General features: G+C 32.3%; 2 protein-coding genes across 4 annotated transcripts in view; one reads left to right on the plus strand and one right to left on the minus strand.

Moving 5' to 3' along the window:
- The window catches only part of LOC136847715 (insulin receptor-like), a 273,218-nt gene extending 269,016 nt beyond the window's left edge, over nt 1–4,202 (minus strand). For all 3 annotated transcript variants that reach the window (XM_067119573.1, XM_067119574.1, XM_067119572.1), the window contains exon 1: nt 4,076–4,202. The gene's annotated coding sequence lies outside the window, so the exon portion shown is untranslated. The remainder of the gene's footprint in view (nt 1–4,075) is intronic.
- The window catches only part of LOC136847716 (transient receptor potential channel pyrexia-like), a 287,431-nt gene that overhangs the window by 236,601 nt on the left and 43,330 nt on the right, over nt 1–7,500 (plus strand). The window lies entirely within an intron of this gene.

Genomic DNA, 7,500 nt, shown 5'->3' on the forward strand with positions numbered 1-7,500 from the left:
GAGTATATATATATAAATATATTTATATTTATATAAATATATATATACATATATATATATATGTGTGTGTGTGTGTGTGTGTTATGAATAAATCAAGGACATGTCCTACTTCTCTATATAATGTTACTTTTGTAATCACAACAAGCCTTCACCCTCTCTGTTTAATACAACTGAAGTAATATGTATTACACCTTAGTTCATTTCCTTCCCCGTCGGTAAAATGTTAGTAAATATAGCTGTTGAAAACAATCGCACTGTAGTTTATTTCAAGAGCTGCTGATCATTTTGCAGAGGAAATTAACACTTAAATATCACACAGACGGTAGCCTTGGAGGATCTGAACATTTGTAACTTGTATACAACTGAAAATGTGCTCATTTTTCCTGCATTGCTCGATATGAAGTATTATATTCATCTCATCTGTGTTTCTCTTAGATATAAATGAGCCAGTATCTAGATATATATATATATATATATATATATATATATATATATATATATATATATATATATATATATATATATATATATATATATATATATATATATGTATGTGTATATATATATATATATATATATATATATATATATATATATATATATATATATATATATATATATATATATAAGTGTGTGTGTGTGTGTATTTAAGAACTTTCATATGAAGAAAAAAACACAATATTTCATGAACATCACAGTCTCCGTGTATGATAATATCCGTCTATGGCATTAATCTCCCTCATTTAAAATTATGCTCAGCGAATGTCTAATTAGTAGTGTGCGTGTACGGTGATAATGGAAAAATATGTCCTCCTCATAAAAGTATGAGACATATGCGATTTTTTTCAAAATATGAAAGAAATATTTTATCTCTCCGAAGTAATTCGGAGCTGAGATAATCAGCAGCAGATGAGTTGGAGCCTCAAAATGAATTGAAAAGGACAGCTATAGGGATCCAATCATACTTCAGATAGCTTGAGACACATTTTTATCATCGGACATTGGAGTGATAATAAGCGCCAGAGACAATTTGCTGATGAGATAATTAGTATATAGCAGATAATTATAATTTTAATTAAAATTGGGAAGAAAGGAAATTCAGGCGAGAAGTAGCAATGTTATAAGAAAATATAGAGTGGGTATAATATATATCTATTTCGTTTCATATTTCTTGGTTCAAAGAACTTTTGCTCAGACGTTTTTGTTCTTCGAATGCGTCAGCGGTTGGTGGAGGTAGATGATTTTAGCGAGTACCGAATTAGATTCCTGAGTGGAGGAAATTATCTTTATTATCTTAATGAACTCGATTTTGATTCAAAGAGTATTTCACCTTTTGTTTTAACAAAAGTTTATTTTTTTCCTATGTGAATTATCATTCTGCAGCTACTAAACCTAACAATTTTTCTTGGTTAACTAATTCTTGGGGACATTAATTGAATTCAATAAGTGCTACACACTTTCTTCGGAGTCAAACCGCTAGTTGATATTATGTGGAAATTCTTGCTTGATTGAAGGAAACTTGGCTTAAATAGCATCGCCTTTTGCCATGTTGAAGTAACTTCTTTAGTTATAATATCCTACTATTTGCTTTACTATAACAAATTCCTTCAACAAAGTGCACGCCATGCTTCAATGAATATTGATTCCTAATTCAATAAATTCCCCTGTTTCTTCATTAAACACAAATCATTGTTTACATAAATTCCTACGGCATATAATTCGTTAAATGCTCTTTCTTGACATGAGAATTTATTATTCATTCGGCATTGGAAACTGTTGGTTGGCTCATTAAATCCCTTTTATTGCTTTATTTAATACTAGGGCATTGTCAAATTAATTCCTGTTCTTTCTTTTCCACCCAGTCCGGTTTCTCTCACCGAATTCCATATATTTTTCCCCAGTGAATAATGTACCTCATCTCATTCAGTTCCGGCTCTTTATTATTTTAACGCTGCGTCTGGTACCAGTGAACTGAATTTTTGGAGTCAGTGTATGTCACATTTTGTCTCTAATTTTTTCTGTTTATCTCAACGAATTGCACTTGTGGCCAGATTGTTAATTCTCTTATCTAAATTACCACCCATGCCTTACTGCAATCTTATTTTTTTCGTCTCCTCAAAATCCTCTTATTACCTTATAAAATCCTATTTCTCTAGGTTATGAAACCCCTTTTTGTATACCGATACTTATCTAACTGACTTCAACTTCTTGCTCGAACGAATATTCTTTTCCGCATCACTGAATTCTGCCTCCCATCTCACCTGTTGCTTGAGCGAATTTGTAATGGTACTGAAATCCATTTCATTACTAGATTAATTACATTCAATACTAGTTCTCGTCATATTAAACTCGACCGTACCTTCCTTTTGAAAACCTTTTCAAGTACGAATAAAGTCTTTTCCTTGTCTGTGCGAATTTCGCATCTTGTCTAAAAATACCATTTATTGCTCCGCAGAATACCAATCAGTGTCTTGCCTTCTTAATATACGTTGCTTCATGCTTGCATTTGCTTACCATTAAATTTCGCTTCTAGTTAAAGAATACCTGAACCTGGTTTAAATAGATACCACTCGATTTTTCAAGGCACTCTACTTCTTACCTGACACGATACCGCCTATTCCTTTGGGAAATTACATACTTCTATTCAAACTGAATGGCACCTATAACTCCTGGAGTCATACTTCCTGTTTCAACGCCCTTTGTTAAAGATACCACTTCAATGAAGCAGAGTACGTTATTGCCTGAATACCATTGCCCCCGTGACTTCCAATAATAGTCACCAAGATTAGCGCTTGCTGTCAGGATGAATGAACGACAGGACTTCGAGAGTAATAGTATTCGTCGTCTGACGAAACTCCACCTCTTCTTAACAACACTATGTCACGTCACAGCGGCTCCCACTTCTTGCCGAAGAGGACCTACCTACTATTCAATTTAGTGGACGGCGAACATTTGTCGGGAGAGATACGCAGCGTGCATGCTGATGACAGAGTCTCACTCCCCACTTCGCTGAGTTGTAAACATGAGGGCCACTAAGTCGCTAATTTTTTCTCCTTTCTAATTTTGTTCGTTTTACATTTGCAATATCCGTGTTTCCTTCTATTCTGTTTCAGAATGATAAATAACGATTAGGGTAACTATAGCAGAGATATTTGAATTAATGGCATTTTCTGAGCGCTAAAGGATGGACCCAACAAAATTAAATGAACGGACCTCGAAAAATTATAAACCATAAGTATGATTCATATATATATATATATATATATATATATATATATATATATATATATATATATATATACATACATACATACATACATATATATATGTGTGTGTGTGTATACATGCATGTATATTAATCGTACATCTTCATTAATAAGTCACAAATCTCGTTTTTAATAATGGATTCATCAGACCTTCAAAATTATAATTATTAAGCGTATCTCCCCGGCCAGGATTCGAGCCTGGGCCTTTGTTGTAGATACAACAATAAACAGTCGACTTTGACCACTCGGCTATCAGGATTCTGACTGGGAATATACTTATCAGTTATAATTCCCTTTGGATATAGTTATTTCCAAGTTACAGTGAATTCAATATTTGGGGCTTAATATTTACGAATGTAGAAACATTTACGCTTGTATAAGTAACTATATATATATATATATATATATATATATATATATATATATATATATATATATATATATATATATATATATATATATATATATATATATATATATATATATATATATATATATATATATATATATATATATATATAAATTAGTCAGAGCAAAATACATTGCAGTTTTTTCGTCAATAGTTTCATTAACTGATATTAAAATTTAGAGAAGTTGACTATAGAAGCATGACAATTTTCTCCTATGAAATTTTATCGTCATTTTGATTAAATTCTCCCAGTTCTTCATGTGGCACCTCTTAAAGACAACGGTGCATACAATTAAAACATATAAAGAAAAGATTGTTAAGTTTTAATTTAAGAAATAATGATTAGAATTGAAAAATAAACTTTCAGTATCATCGTTCAAAAGGACAAATTCAAACTGACCCTTAAACGAAGGCAAGTACTCGAGTTTATCCCCGACTCCTTGGCAACCAGAATCACATTGTACTCGGTCTAGAGCGAAATGGTCACACATCCTCACGGCACCACTTCCACGCGCATACTGTTGCAACCGCATACAAACACTCTCCCAGACACGCTGCTTGCCGACGACATTTTTTCTCGAACTTTTTTTCTTCTTGGCGGAGGGGGGTAGGGGGAGGAGGAGGAGAAAGTGGAGGAGGAACCAGGTGGAGGGTTATAGTGGGAGGGGCCAAGCATACGACCAACTGAGAGAGGGAGAGGTATTGGGAGGAGTGAAATAGGCGGGCAAGAGTTGCGCGCCATTTTTGCTCGCACTGCTCTTGCCAACCTCATCTCCGTAAGCACTGATGTGACTGTCTAGACAGAATAGGTCGATGTAGCTCACACCGGGACGCTATTGTTTTTTGCTTTTTGGACACGGCGGGACGACTGAGGTGGGAAGAGTAGCAAAACTGTATCTCACTCGCCTTCTGGGAGACAGAGAAGTGTATTCGTTTCGATGCCCGTGTTTTCTTACCTGATAACAAAACTACTCCAGAGGCAGTATTGTATTGAGATATAAAGGGAAGCACACAGGTAAAAAATTCAATAATTTAAGGATGATTCCTTCGTTCATCTGCACAGCTGCATCCTACTTTTGTTTTATTCATGCACATTTATGATCAAGATATTATAGTCTGCAAGTTATGTCTTACCAGACTATACAGAAATAAGACTTTGCTTTTTCAGAGGAAACAAATCTGTTTGCCAATGTTATTAATCAATGTTTTAAGATGAGTATTTGAGAACTATTTACGTGAAGAAGTAACACTTGATTCATTTTATATCATTAACTCTTCAAAGTAAGTATATATTCTGTTTGGTTATATGAAAAATCTAACTACTGTAAATGAAATATACCTTATTTCTCATTCTACATAGAGATGAAAAATTAATAAGAAAAGAACGGATAAATATACTGTCACATACTCTTGCGCGCGTATACGCTCACATGTACACACACACACACACACACACACACACACACACACACACACACACACACACACACACACACATATATATATATATATATATATATATATATATGTGTGTGTGTGTGTGTGTGTGTGTGTGTGTGTGTGTGTGTGTTTATGTGTGAGTGTGATTGCGTTGCTTTATATGTAAAAACACTTAAATAAATTTTAATTCATACTGAGGTTCTAAACACGCATAGAACCTAACTTTCAAGTCGGCAAATAAATATTCATTATGTTACTCAAATTATGGTCAAATCTTACCGTTCTTTACGTCAACAGTTTCTGTACTATTGGAGAACTCAAGTGAGTCTATGAATTTTTGCTATACAAAACTTTGATGTATTACTGATTACAAGAAGTGAGAAGATGCCTGCTAACCTTTCAAATCAATTGCAATGAGATAAGTATTTTACTATTAACAGCACATTTATATAAAGTCACGTAAAACCGGTAGCGGAATTATCAAAAGTCAAACGATGAGACAATTCCCCTAATGATTACATCATTCGATGCTCTCCCGTTTGTATGTGCTTGACTATTTGGGGGTCTCAACCTATCATTACGTTGGAAAGCTAGAATCCAAAACTACTTCTAGTTTTTACAAATGGTTTTAGTAACTACTAGATTCAGTGTTCACCTTCTGAATAATAATAATAATAATAATAATAATAATAATAATAATAATAATAATAATAATAATAATAATAATAATAATAATAATAATAATGAACCAAACAAAAACTTCTTAAAAGATTATACTCCATATGCCAAAGAAATGAAATATCAAATCAAAGGAATTTTCACACGATTATATAATAATCCTTTGAATATTCTAATGACCTTTGGAGAAGCCTCGGCGCAGGTATTTTCAAAGTGTTTAGTCTCGCAAGACTAACTTGTTTACCAGTAAACAAGTTATACACAAGAATCTTGTGGGTTTCTCTTTCCAATAATAATAATAATAATAATAATAATAATAATAATAATAATAATAATAATAATAATAATAATAGTATAGCCAACAACTTTTTTATAACCTTCGGGTGCTCTGAATTGGAAGGATATATATGATGGAATCAGTATACTTTATCATTGTATTTCATTAGAGACACTGAACATCAAAAGCTTTCATTGAAATAGAGTCAAGAGATTTATTATTATTATAATGAAGCATGGTAGTGAAAATGATTGTTTGATTATCAATAAATCAGATGCGTTTGCGTTATCAGATTTGTGATTATATTACCCAACAGCATTCTAGATAAATAACTATTGCCATTCACCCGTTGGTATGTTAAAAAAAATGCCATCTACGCCTGGTGCATTACTCATGTTATTCAATATTATAAATGTGGCAAATATTAAATTAAATGAAACTGGTCTTAGTTACATTCATATCAATCTTATTTTAAAGTGAAGTTGATGTCTTTTTCAGCTAAAACCTCAGTCTACAAGTAGCATGATTTTAGGATTGCTTACAGTTGGCCAATGTGAAACTGAGTTATATTACTTCCGCTTCAAATTATCCTTGAATTTTTCGACAATTTGTTCAGCCTTAAGGGAAACCAGATACTGAATTTTTAAAATCGTTTATCGTTCATTGTTGTCTTGCGAGACTAAACACTGAAAATACCTGCGCCTGAGGCTTCTCCAAAGGTCATTAGAATATTCAAAGGATTATTATATAATCGTGTGAAAATTCCTTTGATTTTATATTTAATTTCTTTGGCATATGGAGTATAATCTTTTAAGTATTTCATGAAACTCCGTATGAGTCTTGAGGATTCAGCACGTAGGGCTCTGTATTAGATGAACATCAAAATCTTTCATTATGTTACTGTAGTGTAAACTACACGTTAAACTCTACGGTAATCACACTCCATATTTAAATTACTATGCGTGTTACACCAAGTACGGACTAAATCTGTGCATCATTTGCCGATTTCCCAATAATTCACTACACGTTTATTCATTTCCATATCGAGTCTTGCAGTATCATAAAGAGACAACATAATATATTTGTTAAAGTGTGAAAACCTCCGACACTTTCTTCATATATTGAATAACAGGATAACATATTTCCTATCTTCTATAAGTTTTCACTCCAAAATTATCCTTATTTATCTTAATAAAAAATGTACGGAGATAAAAAAAAAATTATTAGTAAGGAAAAGGAAGTAATGATACAAAAACATGCAAAGTTGATGAAAATCAACTTTTTTCAAACAAAACATTCACATTTTAAATAGCTGGCGATCTCGATTCTGTTACAAAAATTACTTTAATCTCACAGTTTTAATCGAAATATTATATGGATATGAACTTAAACGTAATATGGAAATTTAAAACTAAAATATTTACTAAATG

The sequence above is a fragment of the Macrobrachium rosenbergii genome, chromosome 17 (genome assembly GCF_040412425.1).
Source record: "Macrobrachium rosenbergii isolate ZJJX-2024 chromosome 17, ASM4041242v1, whole genome shotgun sequence".
NCBI lineage: Eukaryota > Metazoa > Arthropoda > Malacostraca > Decapoda > Palaemonidae > Macrobrachium > Macrobrachium rosenbergii.